The sequence below is a fragment of the Schistocerca piceifrons genome, chromosome 1, assembly GCF_021461385.2.
Source record: "Schistocerca piceifrons isolate TAMUIC-IGC-003096 chromosome 1, iqSchPice1.1, whole genome shotgun sequence".
In the NCBI taxonomy this organism is placed as follows: domain Eukaryota; kingdom Metazoa; phylum Arthropoda; class Insecta; order Orthoptera; family Acrididae; genus Schistocerca; species Schistocerca piceifrons.
Genome location: NC_060138.1, coordinates 415,433,262 through 415,445,533, shown reverse-complemented (window position 1 = coordinate 415,445,533; position 12,272 = coordinate 415,433,262). Strand labels below are relative to the sequence as shown.

General features: G+C 44.0%; 1 protein-coding gene across 1 annotated transcript in view; it reads right to left on the bottom strand.

The window, feature by feature from the left end:
* LOC124796497 (carboxylesterase 4A-like) overlaps window positions 1–7,669 on the bottom strand; it is a 344,155-nt gene extending 336,486 nt beyond the window's left edge. The window contains exon 1 of the mRNA XM_047260703.1: window positions 7,606–7,669. The gene's annotated coding sequence lies outside the window, so the exon portion shown is untranslated. The remainder of the gene's footprint in view (window positions 1–7,605) is intronic.
* Between the last annotated feature and the right edge of the window lie 4,603 nt (window positions 7,670–12,272).

Sequence of the window (12,272 nt, the reverse complement as noted above, 5' to 3'; positions counted from 1 at the left end):
GACGTCTACAGACGTTAAAGTAACCTCTGGCGTGCCACAGGGGAATTTTATGGGACCATTGCTTTTCACAATATATATAAATGACCTAGTAGATAGTGTCGGAAGTTCCATGCGGCTTTTCGCGGATGTTGCTGTAGTATACAGAGAAGTTGCAGCATTAGAAAATTGTAGCGAAATGCAGCGGATAGGCACTTGGTGCAGGGAGTGGCAACTGACCCCTAACATAAACAAATGTAATGTATTGCGAATACATAGAAAGACGGATCCTTTATTGTATGATTATATGATAGCGGAACAAACACTGGTAGCAGTTACTTCTGCAAAATATCTGGGAGTATGCGTGCGGAACGATTTGAAGTGGAATGATCATATAAAATTAATTGTTGGTAAGGCGGGTACCAGGTTGAGATTCATTGGGAGAGTCCTTAGAAAATGTAGTCCATCAACAAAGGAGGTGGCTTACAAAACACTCGTTCGACCTATACTTGAGTATTGCTCATCAGTGTGGGATCCGTACCAGATCGGGTTGACGGAGGAGATAGAGAAGATCCAAAGAAGAGCGGCGCGTTTCGTCACACGGTTATTTGGTAACCGTGATAGCGTTACGGAGATGTTTAACAAACTCAAGTGGCAGACACTGCAACAGAGGCGCTCTGCATCGCGGTGTAGCTTGCTCGCCAGGTTTCGAGAGGGTGCGTTTCTGGATGAGGTATCGAATATATTGCTTCCCCCTACTTATACCTCCCGAGGAGATCACGAATGTAAAATTAGAGGGATTAGAGCTCGCACGGAGGCTTTCAGACAGTCGTTCTTCCCGCGAACCATACGCGACTGGAACAGGAAAGGGAGGTAATGTCAGTGGCACGTAAAGTACCCTCCGCCACACACCGTTGGGTGGCTTGCGGAGTATAAATGTAAATGTAAATGTAAACTTCGAACGCAGAGTGATGGTTGGAGTAAGACGCATGGGATATTGCGCTACGGATATCATTAGGAAATTGAATATTCCGAGGTCAATAATGTCATGAGTGTACCGAGACTACCAAATTGCAGGCATTACCTCTCAACACGGCCTTTATTTAACGACTGAGAACAGCGGCTTTCGCGTCGAGTTTCCAGTGATTACAGACAAGCAACACTGTCGAAATAACCACAGAAATTATTGTGGCATATACGACGAACGTATCCGTTAGGGCAGTGAAGTGAAATATGGAGTTAATGGGCTATGGCAGCAAATGACTGATGCGGTGCCTTTGCTGACAGCACGACATCGCCTATCCTGGGCTCGTGACCATATCGCTTGTACCCTAGACGACTGTGAAACCGTGGCTGGCCAGGTAAATCCAGATTTCAGTTGGTAAGAGCGGATGGTGCGTGTGGTGCACATCCCAAGAAGCCATGGACTCAGGTTGTCAACAGGGCATTGTGCAAGCTGGTGTTGTTTCCGTAATGTTGCGGACCGTGTTTGCATGGAATAGACTGAGTCCTCTGGTCCAGATGAACCGGCCACTGATCATTTACAGCCATTCATGGACTTCACGTTCCCAAACAATGAAGGAAATTTTATGGATGACAGTGCACCATGTTACCAGGTCACAGCTGTTCACGATTGGTTTGAAGAACATTCTGAACAGTTCGAGCGAATGATTTGGCCACCCAGATCGCTTGACATGAATCCCATAGAACATTTATGGGACATAATCGAAAGGTCAGTTCGAGCAGAAAATCCTCAACACTTTCGCAGTTATGGATGGCTGTAGAGGTAGCATGGGTCAATATTTCTGCAGGTGACTCCCAACGATTTGTTGAGTTCATACGACGTCAAGATGCTGCACTACGCCGGGCAAAAGATGGTCAGATACGACGTTAGGAGCTACACAGTGACTTTTTTAACCTCAGTATAATTTGCTGTTGCTGAATCAGCGTATACAACAACAACAACAAACACAAGAACCAGAGGAAAGAGAAACATCAAAATAAATTGTTGTTTAAGCACACCACGTGGTAAACTCAACGTTGTAGGCTCAGGGCTTAAGTTTAATCTGTGCACAAAAATTTTGCGTTTACGAAGACAACGTTGATATTTGTAAACTCTTGTAGTCGACATTGTACTATTTCGGCAACATGTCATAAAACTGTGAGTGAGTTAACTAGCACGGTGCCCATCACATTGTTGGTAGACGGTCGCAAGCATGACCGTGAAGTAAAAACCTTTGCTCCGCGAACACGTTAGGGTAGTTCAGTTGGTAGATTGTCACCCGTAAAGGGCAGGTGATTGATATCCAATATTTGTCTCAAAAACAGCTTTTATTGTCAGGGAGATTTAGGTAAGAACCTATCAGATGCTGGGAATGAGAGGACGCGGACGTCACTGTATATGTTATTGACGGGCCTTCAACGACACCCGACAGGAGCGCTGTTATTCTCAATATATTATTCAGATAATGAGCCGGAGAGCGTGGCCAATACACTCGGATGCTCTGTTGATGAAGCAGCTGTCTACAGAAAAGTTTCATCTTTGGGTGACTACCTAGAGAGGAACAGAGATTCGCTTAGAACACAAACGAGATGTAATGAATGCAATCGTACCTTCAGTACGAAAAATTGCAGATAATGTACGTAAGTTGGAACTTCTGAGTTCATCATGTCGCTATTTCCAAATAATCTATGTTTACTGGCTGAATTGTGATCGATGGTACAGGATACTGAACTGGACGTATTAGCGGAGGAAATCGAATGAATCCAGAGGGGGATGGGGAGTTTTTGGATGCTTAGGAAAATTAATTCGAAAACGTTATGCGAGGAACGATGACGTTATACTGTTCGGGAATTTTTAGATAGTTGAGAAGAGAGGGATTAGGTCGCGCGCTGAGGTTTTCAGGCAGCAGTTTCTTCCCTCGCGATACATTCACGAGTAGAACAGAAAAGGAAAGAATTGATAATAGCGGGACGAACTCTCAGGCAAGTAGGACACTAAGGCTTGTATCTAGAAGATGTGTTAAATTAGATGTCTAATTTAAGAGATCTTACAGATCTAAAAATTATCCTGGCAACATTATGATACCTTACATAGTGATATAAAATGTGCAGTAAGCAGGACATGGGCCGTCGGTACATTACCGTGTGTGGTCTCCGTCTCACTCCAGTGCCTGGATACAATATGGCACTGATTCTCTCGCTTTCGCTGGTACAAATCATTTTTGGAAGGCCAAGAACACGCTGAAGATGGACTTCACTTAGGGAGATCTTCAACTTCAAAAACCGATGAAAATGTTGAACGTGTGCATGCTGTTGTGAGATCAGACGGTTGCTTAACGATAAGGATTATCGGTGACCTGTTTCACTGACATTTTGCTCATGCGAAGCGTTTGTGCCAAAATGGTGCCGAAAATCCTTACAGCTGAGCAGAAGGACAATCGGAGAAACGTGTGCGTTGATCTTCTTGAGAGGACTTCCAATGACCACAAATGGTTCAGTCGTATGACCACAGGTGATCAGTCGTGGATTTTTGAGTACGATCCTGAGACAAAGCGAAAAGTGAGGAGTGACGCAATGAGACGTCTCCTCAATCGAATCGAAGAAAGCTCGAATGAGCGAACCAAAGATCAAAATAATGCTGTTTTTTGACACCAGGAGTACCGTGCAGAAAGAACTTGTTCCTCCAGAACAAACTGTCAAACAAGTATTTTACAAAGTTGCCATTGAAGGGTTCAGGGAAAGGGTGAATCGAGTGAGACTGGACATTGCAGACAAGAGGGTGCTGCATCATGACGATGCCCAATGTCACACGGCCACCTCCATCACGGAATTTTTGACCACAAAAGTCATCTGATCTGAGTCCTTTCGACATTTTTCGTTTCCCGTAATTGAAAATTATGTTAAAAGGAAGTCTTTTGGGACTCTGGAGAACATTCAAAAGAACGTGGTTGTCATGCCAAAGGCCCTACCACCTGAAACCTTTCAGAGCTGCTACCAGGACGGTGGTTAGCTACCTAAGGGAGCCGCTTTGAAGGGAACAATAATATTAAAACTTCCTGGCGGATTAAAACGGTGTGCCGGACCGAGACTCAAACTCGGGACCTTTGCCTTTCGCGGACAAGTGCTCTACTCACTTTAAAAAAAATTCAATTTGTTCATTATAGTTCGCTGCATTTTTTCGTTACGGACGTCCCATGACACCCGTCCAAGTTCGTCTTTGATTCAGTCACTGAGTGTTTTTATTACAGAGGGAAGTTAACCCTCTGACCGAACACTGAGCTACCGCGCCGGCTACCCACTGCGCTACCCAAGCACGACTCACGCCCCGTCCTCACAGCTTTACTTCCGCCATTACCTCGTCTCCTACCTTCCAAACTTCACAGAAGCTCTCCTGCGTAGCTTGTAGAACTAGCACTCCTGGAAAAAGGATATCACAGAGACATGGCATTGCCACAGCCTGGGGGATGTTTCCAGAATGAGATTTTCACTCTGCAGCGGAGTGTGTGATGATATGGAACATACTGGCAGTCCCGATTTCGAATATCGGTCCGGCACACAATTTTAATCTGTCAGGAAGTGTCATATCACCGCACAATCCGCTGCAGAGTGAAAATCTCATCCTTCAACTATATTGTTGTTTGAAAAACGTAAACATTTTGGTAGATAAAAAAAACTCTCTTTCTTATCTCACGCACTTCGCTTAATATAGATCAGGTGAGCTCCATTACTGGATGAGGATCTTCCTTATGTCACCACAAGCTGGAGTAGCTGGTGGTGGTGATGTTAGGGTTACAGTCCTTCGGTGAAGGGTTTCCCATGCAATTTCAATCGGATTCAAGTTTCGTTTGGGGGGCCTGTCATTTTAAGTGGATGCTGTCTTCATAGTGCAGGTAGTCGTCCACCAGACCGGCCAAATGTGGTGAACAACACAATTCAGCATATGAAGAGAGTTGCAGCACTTAAAATATTGATTCAGTTTTGCAACATGAGTTTTTCCTTCAACCTTGGACATGATAGTATCGCAAGGAAAGACATGAAAGGATATACATAGTTGTAATAAGACGGAGCCTCAGATCGTAACACTGGCGCTGTTATATTGGTACGTTACCTCAATACAATCGCAAAAGCATACCACATGGACAGACGTCGAGGATGCTGCGTTATGCCTTTTTTGTATGAGATGAATGAGCGTAGCAGGCACTCGACAATACCGCAACCTATGGCGGCTGATGAGATAGATTGAAGGGCCAAATCTTTGTCACCACTTGTCACCTCGATACTGAATCCCGCTTGATAGCATTACGGGCACGTAACGTTGTAATGAAAGTGAATAAGCGGGGTAGGGCCGCAAATGGGGCTATCCAGTAACATAAACGAGTGTCACAAAGGGCAGATTGTTACAGCCCGACGCTGGGAACACGCATCTCGGAGACGGCGACGTTGTTCTACTGTATGCGTGCGACGGAAGTGATTTAGAGACGGCTAAACCACGAGCAGTAGACAAGGTGTCGGACTTTCAAGTCTCACATCACAGAACGCGGAAGTGGGAACTTGCCTGGTCTGTAATGCACGAAAGCTGGCAGGGTACAGTGCTGGCGCGGGCAAAAGTGTTTGGGAACAAACCGTTCGGCGTACGTTGTTGAAGAAGGCTCTCCGCAGCAGACTGCTCGAAAGAAGCACAGCGCCACGCACTCTAACTGATGCACGTAAAATCCGGTGTGAGGCGAAAACGTAGTTTATAAATTGAAGTATCACGGAGAAATATTCTGTATAGTGTCTCCGTTATCATTAGAAGAGTTCTGAGGACCCCATGCTGAAGTAGTGAAGCACATGCAAAATGTTTGTGCACGTAAAAGCAGTGTGCTGTGTAAAATTAGTTTTGAGTTATTTCAATTTTACGTAAATAAACTATTAAAATTTTACTGACTCGTAAACCTCTTTTCATATGAGCGCCGAGGCAGGGAAGAAAAGGGACAGGCGGAGGAAATGGTCCTCAGAGTACAAAAAATGTGAATATGCTTCTGTTTAAAAGACTGACTGAAGGTGGGGGTACTAGCTACATCATTGTACCTTTCTTAGCAACTTTAAAAATTTTCCCAAACATTTTGGAATGCGAACGTATTCACCCATTTTTATGCTGAGAGAGAAGGAGTCATTGAAGCGAGAAAGAGACGGGAAAGTAACGAAACTGGAAGATAGTAGGCACTGGTTGTGGTATAGAAAGAGTGAAAGGGGTAAAGGGAACATGAGAGAAAAAGAGGGACACAGAGGCAATGGAACATAGTTGACATGGCACAACAGTGCGAGACTGAAGGAGGCAGTAAAAGTGGGAGAGGAATGAACAGAAAAAGAAACCGGAAGAGGTTGAGAGCCAGTGATAATGACAACGAGGAAGAGAGAGATACTGAGAGTGAGAAGAGACAAAACTAGTGGGAAGGTATGAATGAGACAGTAGCAGTAAGAGAGAGCAAGAGGGGGGCAGTGACGGTGAGGGGAGCCTGTAATAATAGGACAGAACGATGGAGACTGCGGCTGTCAGGGAGGGGACAGTGACAGTTGGAGGTAGATGTGAGTGAACTCACTTTGATGTCTTGGATGTAAAATTCGCCTGTTCTCTATCCAATGGAACACATTAGTGACACTTGAGAGCCCGATATCCACATCCACAGACCACCAACTCGCAACTTACGGGAAATGCGTGACCTGTGCGCAGATCTCTGGTGCCACATGCCTCCGGAAACCGACGAACGACTTGTCGAATCCATATCAGGCAGTCCCAAAGGTGGTCCATCACTTTATTAAGCAGGTGGCCATAATATTGTGGTCTGGCAATGAGTGTATGACGTTGAGGCCGGCACCACATCTCGGGACAGGAAAGCTCTTGCACTAGTTACAGTTCTCCGAACGTTTAGAGCAAATTAATCTCTTTGTCACTGGTTGTTAGCATATTGTCTACGTTGATCGTACTGCCGTTTAATGTTTCCCCTTACTGGAATCCCCTCTAGAGCCCTGAGATGACACTAAGGGCTAAAAACAATTCCTATCCCACTTTACACTAGTGCCTAGAACTGACAGTGGCCTGACCACGCCAGATGTCCAAACCTGTTCGCTGTGCAACGTTGCTTTCCTGCAGCTGGAATGGGAAGTCAAACGTATAAGAAGAGGCAGCCAGAACTACTACTCCTAAACGCCCTGTCCATGTAGACGTTACTACACGGTCTCTCATGTTGAAGTGACATGGCATGTCGCGTGTTACCGTGTTGTCACGCAACAGTGCCGTCATGACGTAATGCTTTTCGTTGAGTCCAATTTGTGGAGATGAGTGTTTCTGCGTACATGGCTCACAAGGACCCTCACATAACAGTGTGGAAGCGGGGTGGGGGATAGACCTCGGAGTATGGAGCATTGTTAATATTTTGGAAGACGTTTGCATGAAGCCATAAAAGTGCTCTAAAGAATGACACCTGACTACGATATAATTTTTCCTTTTCCTGAGAGACACGGGTGAGCCAGCGGTCGCTTGCCCTCCCCAAGGGTAAGGGTGCCCTCGATGTCTTACTTCCCGTAATGTCAGTGGCTACACAGCTGAACAGGTGACAAGGCTGGCTGCACGCCTCGCATACTCACGTCGTCGGCGCCGCGCTGCTCTGACCGTGTTGCGCCGCAGCTGTTGCCACTCTCGCTGTCGCGTCGCGACTGAACGCCTGCTGCCCCCGCAGTGGCCACTGTGCGTGTCGCCCCCAGCACCCGCCCCCACATCCGCCCGCAGCCCGCGCCGCCGGCCACCAGCCAGCCGGAGAGGCCACCCGCCACAGCTGCTCCGCTCCGCGCTGCGCCTCCATCCCATCTCAGGTCACTGGGTCACTAGTCGCATCTACAGGCCAGCTGAGAGCTGTATCTCTCTATCACGTCTTCATTATCTCTTTGCTACCGTACCATCAACGCAGGGAGGACAAAATAATGAGAACAATCACTTGTGAAACGGTTCAGGCAAAGTCGTTACATAAGTACCATAAACCAGTGGAAAAATGCACCTATCGAAGCATAAAAAAGGTGAATACACTCTTGCTTAAATGACTGGCTGAGAAGTGGGGGGTACCAGCTGCCTCATTCTACCTTCCCCAGCACCTTAATTACCGAAAATTTTGACAAGCGAACATATTTACTCTCTTCCTAATATGCAGCTCACCTCTCACTCCCAGAAGCTCCCGTAACTGCAACTTGCTCACAGCCACTTGTCCACTGCCGTAAGTGGCTCATACACACCCACTCCCACTGGCCCATTCTCACTCACTCAGATCAGCCCTACTCATTATCTCTTTGTGTCCCCTGTCCTCTGTCTCATAGTCACAGTTCTCCCTCTTGCTCTCTTAGTGCTGCTATCTCATTCATTCTTCCCCATTTTTGCTGTCTCTTCCCACTGTCACTTTGTCTCCCTTCTTCGTTGCCAATGTCGTAGACTCTCTCTCTCATTACCCACTTCCACTTTCCCCTGCTCTATATTCCTGTCTCACTGGCAATGTTTCCTTCATTCTTTTCCTAACACTGTTCTGTCCCTGTGGACAATGTTCCACTGCCACTGTGTCCCTCTTTTTCTCTCACAGTGCCTTTAGTCTTTCTACACCACAACCGTAGTTTACTTTTCCGTCTCTGTCAACTACTACTGTTTCCTTGTCCTCAGCATGAAAAAAGGTTAAATATATTTGCATGCCAAAGTTTTTGGGGAAATTTTTAAAAGTGTTGAGGAACGGAGAATGAGGCAGCTGGTACCCGTACTTCTTAGTCAGAGTGTTTTAAACAGGACCATATTCGCCTTTCTTGTGGTCCGATAGGAGAATTTTCCGATGGTTCCGTTCTTTTCCCTGGCACAGCAGGACATGTCACTCATATGAAAAGAACTTTATGGGGCGGTAAAATTTTGATTGTTTACTTATGTCAAATTGAAATAACTCAAAACTAATTTTACATCTCAGACCGGATTTTATGTGCGCAAAAATTTTATAGTGCTTCAGTACTACAACATGGGGTTTCCAGAATCCTTCTGGTGATGACCGTGACACTATACAACATATTTCTCCGTGATAAATCACTTAATAAACTAGATTTTTAGCCTTCAACTGGTTTTACATGTAGAAACAGGGTAATTTGAACCTCTATATCTCGTAAACTGATAAAAACAACATGAAAATTTTCAAGGTTGTTCGGGAGGGGAATCTTAGGAATATATCGTAAAAGTGACACCCATTTGCTGTGAATAGCCATCTTGGAATCCGCCGCTCGGTTTTAGTACAAAAAAGTGGCAAAGTACCCTTTTTTGTGGTTTTGTAGGGAACCGTCCATGCCTTCGTAAGCCCCTTAAGGTCCTACGTAGACCAAGCAAAAAAAAAAAAAATGACTGGCTGCATTTGCCTAAGGAGGAGGAAGTGTGTAATATTAATATTTCGCCCCTGTACTGTAGGATAGTGACATGAGGACAATTCTCCTGCTTTGTACACAAAAGGGAAGCGTAGCAGAGAGTTTTGGTCAAATATCGATGCAAAATCATTGTTTCGCGTATTACAATGCATTTCTGGCCACACCACCCTAATGGTAACCTTCTCTCCCATTTCCGTTGGCTGCGAGAGGAAGCGAACGATCACGCGGTACAGCATTACTCTGTCACCGACTTCATAAGTGTCTGATCACACATTCAGTCTTAATTCGTAATGATCTAAAATATACCTCTTTCGGCTTTGCTGTCTTAGGGAAAGTTGCTCGCGATTCTCTCGTGATCCTTTTTATCTAATTATGCGTCAGTACTGTGGACACGGTTTCTTCAGAACTGCCTGTGTGCCTGTATCATGATGTGGTTGGACTTCGATGTGTTGTTTGCCCTTTTAATTTGGAAGTGGATGCATGCGCAAGACGTCTGATATTCATTCCGTTGATTTCATCGACATTTTAATCAGACTGCCGGTATGTTAGAAATTGAAAGGTATGTCTGTCAGACCACCACATGTTGCCAGAGTGGAACCGATTCTTCCATTAAATAGTCGAGTATTAAATACAAATGACTTCAGAGATTATTTCTTGCCTAGGCTTGGTACTCCCGTTTTGAATTCAAAACGACTTGTGGTTTTGAAAAATAGAAGAGTCGTCTTTGGTTCAACTTGACCAACGATCGTGAAATACGTGTCTGAGAGTTGATAGCTATCATTACAGTTATTCACCTTTTAGCACATGAATTTGCACGCAGAATGAAAGCCTACATGCGTAGAGAGTTTCTTCTTCTCTCCTATTTCTAAATTTTAAGGTGTTTTTGCGAGCACTTCCCCACGTTCTATACTCGTCCCGCACTCTTTGCTTGTTCTCTGAATTCTTTAATAGTAATGGTATGCAGAAGTAATGCTGCCTGTTTTCTTCTGGTGCATTTGACTTGCTGAATATAATATGTGTCTTATCCTCTGCATCCTATCATTGTCTCGAACATGAGGCTGGTTCCGTTTATAAGTGAACCAATGATTCCGTTCATAATCGAACCAATGACTCCAACGCACCCCACTTTTTCATCTATTAAGGGAACTAGCCGAGTACAACATTAACTTCGTGCGTTGGCGGAAACCGGTGTTACAAACGTGGCGTGGCAGTTGGCTAACATGTTAGACTCCTGCATGCTCTACAGCAAACAATATTATTTACAACGTGATACTTTGGGCTAATATCACCTGTTGTTATATACAGAAAAGATGACTATGTAATAGTTGAAATCTAGATATTCTCTAATAAAACGATGGATTTCACTTTCAATTGCTGCTTTTTTCTGCACTGTCTACGCGTACTTTGTATTACAAACGTTTCTTTGAGTATATGTGTGTCTGTGGCAAATCCACTTCTATTTTGAATAAACTGTTATTTTGATCTTAAACGAATCTCGTGTCCTTTTGTTTCTGTGACGTACCCCGACACCCATATGCTTCCATGTGTTATAGCAGAATCACCGACGAGGGTTGAATATGTGGCCCTGAAAAGGTAATGAAATCAATTTAAGGAATGTTTACCGTACCGAACTCGAAGCCTAAATCTGGGAGGTCAGTTTTCGCTAGATGCTTATCTTCATTCAAGCGATCCGCTCTGCAAACCACCAATATTACTTCGTCTTACTGTCCTATTTCACGTCGTAGTCTTCTAATATTGGCTTTGTAAAACAACATAATTTTAGCTCTGGCGCCTGTGCCTAGGATTTATTTCAGAAGCAACATTAAGCAGTTTCGTACACCCGCCTTTCAGCTGTTATTGTGATTTTGAACTTACTAGCAGATTAAAATTGGGTGCTGTACGTGGACTCAAACCGGAACCTTGCTTTTCTTGGAAATGTTCCTACCTGCTTGTGTTATAACTGTATGGAATTCCCTGCTCTCGACTGCAACTACTCGATCTATTCCTAATTGACTGCTTCAGAAGGAAGGCCTTTGTTCATCAAATCCTAAATTTTCTTGTTAAAATTTTTTGATGATGTAACATAATAGACACTTTTGACGACTACATGAAAGTATTTGAAGTTATCCGTCTCTTTCCACATTGATTTCTCTTCTAAATATCCTTCATTAGCTTTCTTGGTGTGGTTCAAGTTTAGGCATTTCGTTTCTCTTTTAGAAATTTTCTCCACCTTTACTAGTACGTATTTGAGATTATAGTCACCTCTTATTCGCAGTGACATAACAGGATTTTTTTGGGATAGCTTCCATTAACTAATCCGGCATAGAAGGCTACGAGAGTACTGCTCAGTTTACTTTCCGCACTTTCTTTGAAAAGTAACTGAGGTTTCACAGTTGATGAACAAAATCGAAATACTACACTCCGGGTAATTTGTTTTATCCAAAGACGCAATTGTAATCAATATTAACTAAAACACTGATACAAATACATCGACAACTTTCCAATTTGTAATCTACGATTAAAATGCAATCTTTTGACATTATGTATATACGACGTTGGCTTGATAAGTCTGGTAAATCTCTACTAAAAATGGAACATTTTTGTTGCGCCTTTTTATTGTTGGTAAATTTGAATATTCCAACGATCGTATAAAGCATTTCAACAACCTACAACGTACAGTGTGTCGACTGCGATTGAAAATCCAGAAAAACGAGTTTCGTGCTGTTATTAAACATATTTATTCGAAGAGTTGGACTGCCGCGCAAATTGAAACAAAACTGAATGAAGTTCACATGGACTCTGCGTCATTATTAAAGGCCGTTTTCTTTTGAATTTATGAATTCAAACATGAAGAAAGAAGATACGAAAGCAGGTCTTCC